Here is an 11,064-nt window from a genome sequence, read left to right as displayed (position 1 = left end):
CATTGAAGAAGAGCCGTAAAATTCGTATAGCCCCACCATGAATCCGCCTCTGCAAAGAGAGTGGTGGATTAGGTCAGAAAGCGACCTAGAGCGTGTATAAACATGTGAGTGACCTACAACGTGTGTAAGAACGAGACTAACCCAAAGAGCGATCTAGACCAGTGTTTCTCAACCGCCGGGCCGACCTACCATCAGTCAAACCGGGCCGCAAGTGATTCACTGTTTCATTTTTCCTCATTTATTTTCTATTGGTCGTGTGTACGACCGCGCCTTCCACTCACAAAAGGGGAATCAACTGGGCCACGGGCTTCCAAAGGTTGAGAACCACTGGTCTAGGGCATTCACCGGGAAAGTGAAAGGACGTGGGCATGGCCTCCACATCCTGGAGCAGGACCCCTAGACCAGACTTTTCACGGGCCCCTTTCTAGTGAATTTATGGCGTGAAAAAATAAAATAAGAATGAGAATCGTCCCGGGCCCCAGGGCTGGAGCCATGGCAGTCTCTCCCTTGTGGGGGGCCATGGACGTGGGTTTGATTCCCCGCAAAGGCAGTTGAATTTTCTCTCTTTCCAAAATATATCTTCGCAACAGCCAGTTAAAAAACCTTCGTAGTTACATCTATCCTGGTAGGGCTCCCCCCGAACATTACTTGGCCCGGAGGCCCGTGTTGCTGTTTTAACGACCCCTGCACCTAGGCTGAATGACTGAATGCCGGAATAATCCCATTGCGGAGAGTTCTTTCAGCCCAGCTTCGTGGCAGTGTCTGGAATCTTGGCTGTAATGAGTAAGGTTTTCAATTGGAAACATTTCATTAGAGAAGCATTATGAGGGCTTCGCATTTTTTGTCGCGAAACATCAGAACAACTTTAGGCACCATGTCGTAGCACATGCCACAGAGGTGCCAATGTAGGCAAAAATTTGATTGGAGCAGCCATCGCTACCTATGCTATCCCCCTTGGCTACGCCACTGAACGGGAGTAACAAAAAAGAAGCTGAGATCTCACAATTTTTGAAAAGGGGGAAAAAAAAACACTGCAGGGTTCGGCCGGGATTTGAACCCGGGACCTCTCGCACCCAAAGCGAGAATCATACCCCTAGACCACCGAACCACGTTATCACTGGCACCAACAACACAAAATAACAAATAGAATTTCTCCCCTTATCCGGCCATTTTGCAAGTTGTCCTCCGTCCCCCCTTTTTGTGAATTTCTACCCTCCCTGTCGCATTTTCCGGAATCCGTCTCACCACGAAGGAACGAAAGCGTCCGTTTACTGACGCTGTTCTGGGTCGACGTCACAACAGCTGTTAATTTAAAGCGCGCCAGCGGAATTGTGTGGCTCGGTGGTCTAGGGGTATGATTCTCGCTTTGGGTGCGAGAGGCCCTGGGTTCAAATCCCGGTCGAGCCCAGAATCTTTTTTTTTTTCCCCCTCCTACAATAAAACTTCTGTCCCCCTGACATTTTGAGAATTTGCCCTCCCCTCTTTGTGCCGTTTTCCGAAATGATGCCTTCCCTGTTTCTGCGTTTTTTATATTCTGACTTCTCAGAATTCATCCAATTGGTCCTTTTCTAATTTTCTGCCCTGCCCTTGGCCTTTTCGGAATATTTGCCACTTCTAGTCTTCTCTGAATTATTACTGCCTTGTGTGAAAGGATGACGTCACTCTCCGTTTATCCAGGTTTTAAGTACTGGCTGTGTTGCGAGGATGAATTTTTTTTTTTGGAAAGAGGGAGATTCTACTGCCTCTTTACGGGGAATCGAACCCACGTCCTCTCACTTTGCAAATGAACGCACTAGACCAGTGTTTCCAACCGGTGTGCAGCGATATTGGCTGGGGGGGGGGGATATTATGGAGATAAGTCAAGAAACATTACGGTCTACTTGTCTTAAAATAAATTAAATTGAATAATTTTTTACTCTGATGCGTGACAGACGTATCGGATAAGTCGCCATCTGGTGGCAGTGTCAGCAATGTGAGGTTTGATCTGAGTTAGGTCTGGCTGTCCACGTGAGGCCATAGTAAAGCAATTAATGCACTTTTGCCCATTTCAACATCATTGGAATTTCTAACGAATTGGTACATCCCGGAATGTGCGTGTATGTGTTGTAAACTTAACGTGACGTTTGTTCCAATGTAATGATTGTTGTTTGCATCATTGCTGCCATCTGTCGAGAAATAGACTGCAAGACCTTGAGGACAATTTATGTAGTGAGCTTATATAGCTTTTATATTAGTTACTTTACAGAATCCAACAAAACCACTCATAAAACCAGGGGCGTCTTAGGGCATGGACCCACCCGGGCCGCACTACCTAGATTTTGCAACAAGTTCCCTAGGATGGGGTTTTTTGCAGGTCCCCGCTTAGATTTTTCACAGAACCCTTCTCTATATTAAATTTATAGTGTGAAAAACAAAAAATTATGAAAACCATATCAGGCCCGGGCTGCACTCTGTCAGTCCCACTTTGGTGAGGGGTCATGCCCGTGGGCCTCATGTGCATAAGTGACCCCACCTCATGATATATCGTATAGTACAATTAATTTTGAAAATAAGTAGGGAATATGTAGGCTGTTTATTTCCAGCTAAGTATGGGACTACCATAGCATCACTTTGCCTAGGAGGGCATGGCATGATGTCGAGACGGCCCTGATAGAACTCGGACAAGCGGGAAAATCAATAAATTCTAGGCCTGCGGTCTGGAGGCCAATTTTCTTTGCAAAATTTTCGTTCAGTATAAATTCACTGAAAAAAATCATTTCAGTACGTATAAAGGATCTGGTTTCTTGATGAGGATCGAAGACTCTAAGAAAGGCAGAGGAGCCACGAGAAAAAAAAAAATGGTTGAGAAAGGGGGCCACGGGCAAAAAAAGGTTAAGAAACACTGATCTACAGCATAAGGCCTACGCGCGAAGCTCGTGGCCCGTCATCTCACTTATAGCCATTGGATATAGTTGGCCGACGCATGCGCCATCTTTACCCCTTTTTGTAGGATATCTCCAGTTACTACAGGTGAGATACCTTCTTCAGTGACGTCATGGGCTTCGTCTATTGATGTTTGGTTGTGTTCAGTCCAATTGAAAAAAAAATTATTAGTATAAATAATTGGCCTCCCATGATTCGCGATCAAAATTAGATATCTGGTCTAGTGAACTTGTATTTTTAGGTAGTAAACTATTAATGTTTCAACAAAAGACTCTTGAAATTAGAAATGTGTTTGACAGGAGATGGGTATTTACTCCAAATTTGGAGAATCGAATAACGGCAGATTATCAAATTTCGGTTGATCGCGATCACCAAAAATATCAACAATTCGATCAGAGCGACTATTAGGGGTCGTGGTTAGGCAGCACCTCCTAGAAAAACGCCATTCAGACTACATAGCAAGTTTGCCAAATTTTGAAACACAGCATCCTATTTCGTTTTTTTCTTCTTATTTTGGCGTAGAATCTTCCTGATTGGCTCACTAATACCGCATAGTGATTGGATGTGGGGCATAGAAATCGCCAATTTTGAGGCCGAGATCATTTCTTTTCCTCACAACGATGATACTGGCACGAGCGGGGAATTCCCCCCCCCCCCCACCCTGAATATTCTGAGGGGAAAATAGACTACTTACTGACGCCACAAGCAGACTGCGGAGCCATTCTATCTCTAGGAGGTGCTGGTTTAGTCCGGTATTACACTATAAAAGTTTGATAAAAAAAAAATTTATAGTGCCACAGAACCGGGGCCAGGTGCGTCTAAACAATTTCGGGGCACGAAAAAAATGTTCAAAACACCCCCCTCCCTTCAACAAGATTTCATATATTTTGTGGGAAGAGGGAATCGGCATACTGAATATACACGAACGCTAAGAAATACCCCATACAAACAAAAAACATGGAGGTAATTTTAAACTAATGTGAGAAACCGTTTCCGAAATTAATGAAAACTCTAAAACCGATGGATTAAAAATAATTGAAAGAAATTATTTCAGTACCAATGAAGAATTTTAATTAACAAAAAAAGAAATAATTTCGAAGTTATTGAAAATTCAGAATTAATGAAAATTAAGAAATAAATAGAATTAATAATTCCGCAATTGACTGAAATGAATTAAAGCTCTTTTATAAAAAATATAAAATAAACTACTCGGTGACGGTGTGGACGCGGTGCGGTGACGGTGACGGCTACGGTACGGAGATGTGTGAACGGCTGCATTGCTTAGCAAAGAATTATTCTTCGACCGTGTGATGACCTACCCTCGGCCGACGCACGTGTCGGGCACGGTGCGGATATGTGTGTCCAGACCTTTAGCCGTGTGTATGACCACGCCTGTTGAGAACCACTGGTCTAGGGCATTCACCCGGAAACTGAAAGGACGTGGGTTTGATTTCTCCCGCAAAGGATGTTGAATTTTCTCTCTTTCCAAAACATATCTCCGCAACACACACACAGTCAGTTGTTGAAAAACCTTCGTAGATACATCTAGCCTGGTAGGGCTCCCCCCGAACATTACTTGGCCCGGAGGCCCATGTTGCTGTTTTAACGACCCTTGCATCTAGGCTGAATGAATAAATGCCAAAACTCTGTCGCCGGACTAATCTCATTGCCGAGAGTTCTTTCAGTCCAGCTTCATGGCAGAGTCTGGAATCTTGGCTGTGTAATGAAATGTTGAGAATTGTAATGAAATGTTGAGAATTGTAATTGGAAACATTTCATTAGAAAAGCATTATGAGGGCTTCGTATTTTTTGTCGCGAAACATCAGAACAACTTTAGGCACCATGTCGTAGCACATGCCACAGAGGCGCCAATGTAGGCAAAAATTTTGATTGGAGGAGCCATCGCTACCTATGCTATCCCCCTTGGCTACGCCACTGAACGGGAGCAACAAAAAAAAAGCTGAGATCTCACAATTTTTGAAAGGGAAAAAAAAAAACACTGCAGGGTTCGGCCGGGATTTGAACCCGGGACCTCTCGCACCCTAAGCGAGAATCATACCCCTAGACCACCGAACCACGTTATCACCGGCACCAACAACCCAAAATAACAAATAGAATTTCTCCCTTCATCCGGCCATTTTGCAAGTTGTCCTCCGTTTATCTGTAAGTTATCTGAGAACATCTAGAGTAGCAAGCACTATTCCTTCCAAATAGAGCGAAAACATTTTCCGGGATAAATTGATAGAGGAATTTTATTCGTTTGATTTATTAAAAAGAAGTGGTGAGGGTCGAAAAATGATCATAATCGGGATAATTCAAAATAATCCAGCTTAGTAGCATTAGTAAGTAAATACGGTGATGCTACTACATAATTTGTTACGCCGTTCACTTGCTGTTTCGCAAATTTGAAATGTTGTTTCAAGGTCGCCCGTTATTCTACTATTAAGAATACTAAGGGAGCAGCATTCCTGCACAAAATTCAGAAAAAAAGTCTCCGGCTGGTATTTCTAACACGATCACGCGAACAGTGCGTGACTTTGAGCTTTTTAGCAGCGAATCCGCTCAAGCATTCTGTGGGGGAGCGGGAATATCACCATCATTCCCCGTCCTTGAGTTAAAGTCACCACGTAAGAATACCCGACGATTCCCTTTCTCAATCAAATCAAAAAATGGTATTTGTAATTCAATAAATGATCTGCTAAAATGAAGGAGGAAAGAAAGTAAGCGGCAATCAGCACAAATGTTAGAAAATGTACAAACTTCAAACTTATTTTTCAATCGGGGGTGGGGATCACATTCTCGCCCTTCATTTACACGAACAGCGACGACGACGATAACCCACGAATATCGGCCGAAGTCGTGGGATCTTGATGCCGGGCTCTGGAAATTTTGAAAAATTACACCAATTTTTCGTTCTTGAACAATAAAAATGGTTAAAAACAAAAGGAAATATAAGTTATTCAATCTAGAGACGAGGTTCTATCAAGTGCCGAAAAACCAATATAACGTTATCCCAGAAGAGTTACAGACATACCGTCCCAAAAATGATGAATCTGTAACATGCGTTTAATCATACAAATAGTAACATAAGAATATCAAACCACAATATATTTTTATTCTTAATGAACACCAGAATCTATACATCAATATACACTCATGTCCATAAATTGAGGATAATACCAGCTCCGGCAAATAAAGGTTCAGAAACAAAACAAACGTAACTTATTCATAAAGCCCATTTATTAAACAAAAGATAAAGAACAAAAACGATGGTGTATGTATGATACTATTCATAAAAACTACGATTTTTGCTCCCTGGAGCAATTGTAAAAAATATCTCCTTTACAAAAACTTACTATTGCATGGTTGGTATGTATATACATTGTATGTCTCCCATGCGATGAAATACAGTCCGTACAACGCCTAGGCATGCTGAGTACCAAATTATCGATCTGATCTTGGGGAAGATCACTCCACCCAGCAAGCAATGCTCTCCGAAGTTCCGGTACACATGTAGGAGGTGGTTGACGGGCTGCAACTCGTCGGCCAAGCATGTCCCACACATGCTCCATCGGATTCAAGTCAGGTGAGAATGCTGGCCATTCCATACGGGTTATATCCTCAGATTCAAGGCATTCGTTTACGATGTTTGCTCGGTGAGGACGGGCGTTGTCACCCATAAACACAAATTCTGCGCCCATGGCACCCCTAAACAAACGTACATGTTGTTCCAGAATGATGTCCCGATAAATTTGGGCTTTCATGGTTCCGGTTTGAACATGCAGATCTGTTCTGGAACCCATTCATTCATTCATTCAAACCGAGCACAACTCCGGTCTATCGCCATAGGCAATTTACTACCGATTGAGTTGTGCCGGAAGTATGAGTGTGTCCCCCCCCCCCAAATACCCCGGGCCACGAAAGCGACTGTATGCATTCAACTGCCTGACACCCTTATTTAATTAAATACTAATTCGTGACTTCCTCCTTCTTCGCCTCGTCCTCATTGGAAGTCGGAGTCGGAGCCTGGATCGTCTGCCTCTTGATCTTCATTTTCCTCCTCAGTCCATTCTTCTTCTCCCTGTCGTCCCGTCTCCTGTTCTGTCTCCTGACGCCTTCTGATTCTCTCACTCCTTCTCCTGGGTGCAGGTAGGCTCGTCGCTCGATCTGCTGCTCCCGTCCGCTTATTATGGAGCCACTCCATACTCTCTTCCAGAAAGCCGACCAGTTCCTTGATTTTCCCGAGTGCCTCATCATCCTTGGCCATTCTTTTAAACCACTCGTTCTCCAATTGCGGCCGTGGCTTAACTAAGTGGAAACGACTGGTGTGGACACATTCCGTAGCAAAGTGAATTGGACTTCCCACTCCTCCGCATATACATTGCTCGTTGTCAGAAATTTTGAAACGCTTGAAGTTGGTGGGAAACGGTCCATGGCCCGAGAAGAAGATTGTCTTTTCCCTACTCCAGTAACGAATGGAGTATGTATATACTCCAGTATGTTCTGGAACCCAGTATAATTCCACCCCAAACGAGCAATGCTGCACCACCGTAACGGTGTCGTTCAATGATGTTGTCTTGGTGGTAACGGGTACCCGGCGTTCTAAATATGAAAGTCCGACGGGAATCAGACTGCAAGCTAAACCTAGACTCGTCGGAAAACATCACACAAGCCCACTGTGACGATGTCCACATTGCATGTTCTCTACTCCAGGCTAATCGCTGCCGACAGTGAGTTGCCGTGAGCGGAACACATCTGACAGGCCTGCGAGCATATAGACCAATATCTCCCAAACGTCTGTCCAGGTTTGCCTTGAAATTGTGGTACCCGTCGCTGCAGATAGCTGACGAGACAGGTCGGATGCTGTGCTCCGTCTGCTTCTTTTGGCAGTTACTGCCAAATACCGGTCTTCATTCGGCGTTGTAACTCGGGGGCGACCTGTACTGTAACGTCTACTGACATTTCCGTTATCTTGGAATTGTTGCCAAAGCCTAGAGATGGCACTTTGGGCAATTCCAAGTTCCTCGGATACTTCCATCTGAGTACGCCCACATTCCAGGCGGCCGATAATTCTACCACGTAAAAAATCATCCACATGCGTCCTCTGTGTCATAACTATTCGCTTATGGCACTGAGCGCCTCACAGAACTCTTGTGAACAATTTCACTTCTTTGCCACCATTCCTTATCTTTGCCACCCCCTCTTACACTCTAGTCATTGTGACGTACTATCGACATCATCTGGCGGCTTCCTGAAATTTGCATATCATTCTTGCAGATGAGTGTGGTAATTCTACAGGTGAAATTTTTACTTTAGATTTCGATTTCCGTGTGATTCTGAATTATCCTTAATTTATGGACATGAGTGTAACAGATCGTAAAACAACATAAATAAAATAATTCATGCTTAAAACTTAACCATTCCTGTTGATCAACTGAAAAATCCGCGTGATTATATGGTTGCGCGTGAATTCTACGTATGTCAACTGAGTAATTTTATGTATGTGTATTTACAAATACAGTGTATGTATATTTTCTTTGTTCAGTTAATAAAAAAGTCTAAAAATATATATCGATTTTGTAAACTATTAATCAATTCGTACTTTAACAAGGTTATTGCACACACACACACATAATCCAATTCTTTAATCTAATTTATATAAACCCACTAGAAGGACTTTTAGTCCCTTGTGGGTCACAGAGTGTCTTTGTCATCGTAATGTCTTTTTTTGTGTTATCACTTTTGTCTTCTATTGATTGCAATGCATTAGCAAAATATGCTAGTTGATCTGGTTGAGCTTCCATCGATTTTTAAAAACAAGCTCTTTTTTGTTTAAAAGCTGAAAACTTACAGATCACACACGTCGTGGATATTCAACTCATTTCCTACCGATTCTAATGACCCTGTCGAAAGACGCACCTTCGACACCTAGATGTTCCGAACATATTTCCACAATCTTATTTTCCAGCTGTTCTTTATTTTCAGGTACCTCTTCTCTCCGGCACACTCCTTAGTACCAAGTTTTCGTGTAACGGCTACGATCCTCCAATTCAATAATCTTCTGCTTCAGGGATGCATTCTTTATGCACAACCTCATCAAGCTTCATTCGGCCATCACTCAAAGATTACTCCGTGCATCTCAGTTTAGCAACTATATTCTAGATTCCAATTTCACAGTTCCTAATGCAGCTCTTCTTCCTATTCATCCGGACACCAAATAAAATGAAACTTTCAGACACACGCTTCAGGTGGTGTGCCTCAACTTAACCAATCTTACTCTAGACTGATTTTAAATTCAAACTTGCCAAGTTAGTATCTGTTGTTCGCGCGATTACGTTACACTATAGGCGACGCGATGCGGCGGCGGGAAGGTACTTATAGACCGGGTGACTCGCCAAAGCAACGTTTGGCAGGCTGCTGACGACTATCCGGGGGATCGCGGATCGTTTACGGCTCAGCCTCGACCTTTACTAACTAGACGCTGCTACATGGCTTGCGCAAGCGACTGGCACTTCTGAGCATAAGCGTTGACTTACTGTCCGCCATCGCGCGCCCTTGTGCGTTCTCCATCGGACTCGCTCGTTATAACGCCCGGCCCAACGCGGAATCTACGTTCTCGAGCTGCTCCACGAAGTGACGAGCCTATAAACCCAGGACCTTCCCACGGCCTAGACTAATTTCTCATCTCTTTTATAGTTTTTCAACTTATGTGGTGACGCATTGTTGGAATTGTTTTTGGCCGTCGGGTCTCACTGTTGGACAACAGTGGACAGGGCAACAAAACATGCTTTGTTGTGTTTCATCAACAAAAGCATATCGGTGTGGATCATTTCTCACCTACTGGCTGTAAATGGGGAGACTGGGATTGTAAATGACCAGAAAAATGCCATCCCCCGCGTATGTGTTTCGACGCAAATAGTACTGAAAAAAACTTTGAAACCATATGAAATAGTGGTGTAACCTTATGTAAGGAGGGCTTAGCGGGCTGCACATTTAAGAACAAAGACATTGCATTAATGTTTAATTATTCTTTGCATTCTAGTTTACCTGACAGTGAAGAAAGATTAGAACAGAAATGCTATACGTCACAAACATCCCAAGAGGGTGAAGGAAGACCAGAGCAGCAGCTGCTGCTTAGTATGTCGCAAACACCATCTACCTCGCAAACTCCATGCCCCAAAACATCAATTTCATCCACTTCTCAAGCTCCATGCGCCTCTACATCAACACCATCCACCTCGCAAACTCCATGCGCCTCCACATCAACTGACGGAGGTATAATTTTTATGGCTTTTTTATTTCGTATCATGGATATTTAAAATTGTTTATTGGAAGAATAAAGGCAGTTCAGTTGATTTGCATTGCCAAGCTGTGTCAAAAAATGCTTGTTTTATAACTTTCAATACAGCCATCAAGGCTGTATAATGTTATGGTTTTTGGGATCGGCTTGACATATCCAAGGTGCCTGGTTACTATGGCCACTGATAAAAATCAGAATTAAAAGCCTAAAGTTTTTTTTGTCTGTGATTGCTAAGTCCATGAAAGAGTGTCTCGGAAATCATGAGCTTTGGCCTAAGTTAGGTCTGGCTGTCCATGTACGGGCCTGTTCGGTGCACATGAGCTCTAAGGAAAGAGGATTTGTTAGCTTCGTAGTCTAGGGCAGTGGTTCTCAACCGGGGGGCCCCAGGATATTCCAGGGGGCCACGGGTGGAAATCTGGCAAAAAGGGGGAACCACGGCTACTGATACGGGGGCCACGAAGAAGTCGAGTGGTCATAATGACGGGCTCGCATCGCGGGGACCCGGGTTCGAGCCCCACCGTCACCACAGTGGTGGTCGGCTGAAGTTGGTTTTCTGTGGTTCCCAACTTCAAGGCGCAAATGCGAGCCGATCTCCCCGTTAAAAAGTCTCGCCACAGAGAGCAACAGTCCTACAAACAGTACAAATATTCAGTCATTACACTACACTCACTTCACTTGTGAGATATAGATGGCTGCACTAAAAAAAATCATACACAACACTAAATACGCACTCAGTGGCACTGAGTGGTCTGATGGGGAATCTATATATATAAAATTGATTTTCTGTGTGTGTTCTCTATCCAAATCTACAATTTTAGATCGATTGTCGCCAAATTTTGCAT

The 11,064-nt window shown here is 43.6% G+C and overlaps 3 non-coding genes across 3 annotated transcripts; 1 reads left to right on the top strand and 2 right to left on the bottom strand.

Annotated features, from left to right (window-relative positions):
• Nucleotides 1-1,036: 1,036 nt before the first annotated feature.
• Nucleotides 1,037-1,108, bottom strand: TRNAP-UGG (transfer RNA proline (anticodon UGG)). The gene has a single exon. It is a non-coding gene; the product is annotated as a tRNA-Pro (tRNA).
• Nucleotides 1,109-1,335: 227 nt separating this feature from the next.
• Nucleotides 1,336-1,407, top strand: TRNAP-UGG (transfer RNA proline (anticodon UGG)). The gene has a single exon. It is a non-coding gene; the product is annotated as a tRNA-Pro (tRNA).
• Nucleotides 1,408-4,926: 3,519 nt separating this feature from the next.
• TRNAP-AGG (transfer RNA proline (anticodon AGG)) lies at nucleotides 4,927-4,998 on the bottom strand. Its single transcript has one exon. It is a non-coding gene; the product is annotated as a tRNA-Pro (tRNA).
• Between the last annotated feature and the right edge of the window lie 6,066 nt (nucleotides 4,999-11,064).

This window comes from Pholcus phalangioides, unplaced genomic scaffold, assembly GCF_987345545.1.
Source record: "Pholcus phalangioides strain wild (caught in Gottingen) unplaced genomic scaffold, Ppha-v1.0 ptg000027l_1, whole genome shotgun sequence".
Taxonomy (NCBI): Eukaryota; Metazoa; Arthropoda; class Arachnida; order Araneae; family Pholcidae; genus Pholcus; species Pholcus phalangioides.
The sequence above is the reverse complement of the archived record's forward strand: the minus strand, read 5'-3'. Positions and strand labels throughout refer to the sequence as shown.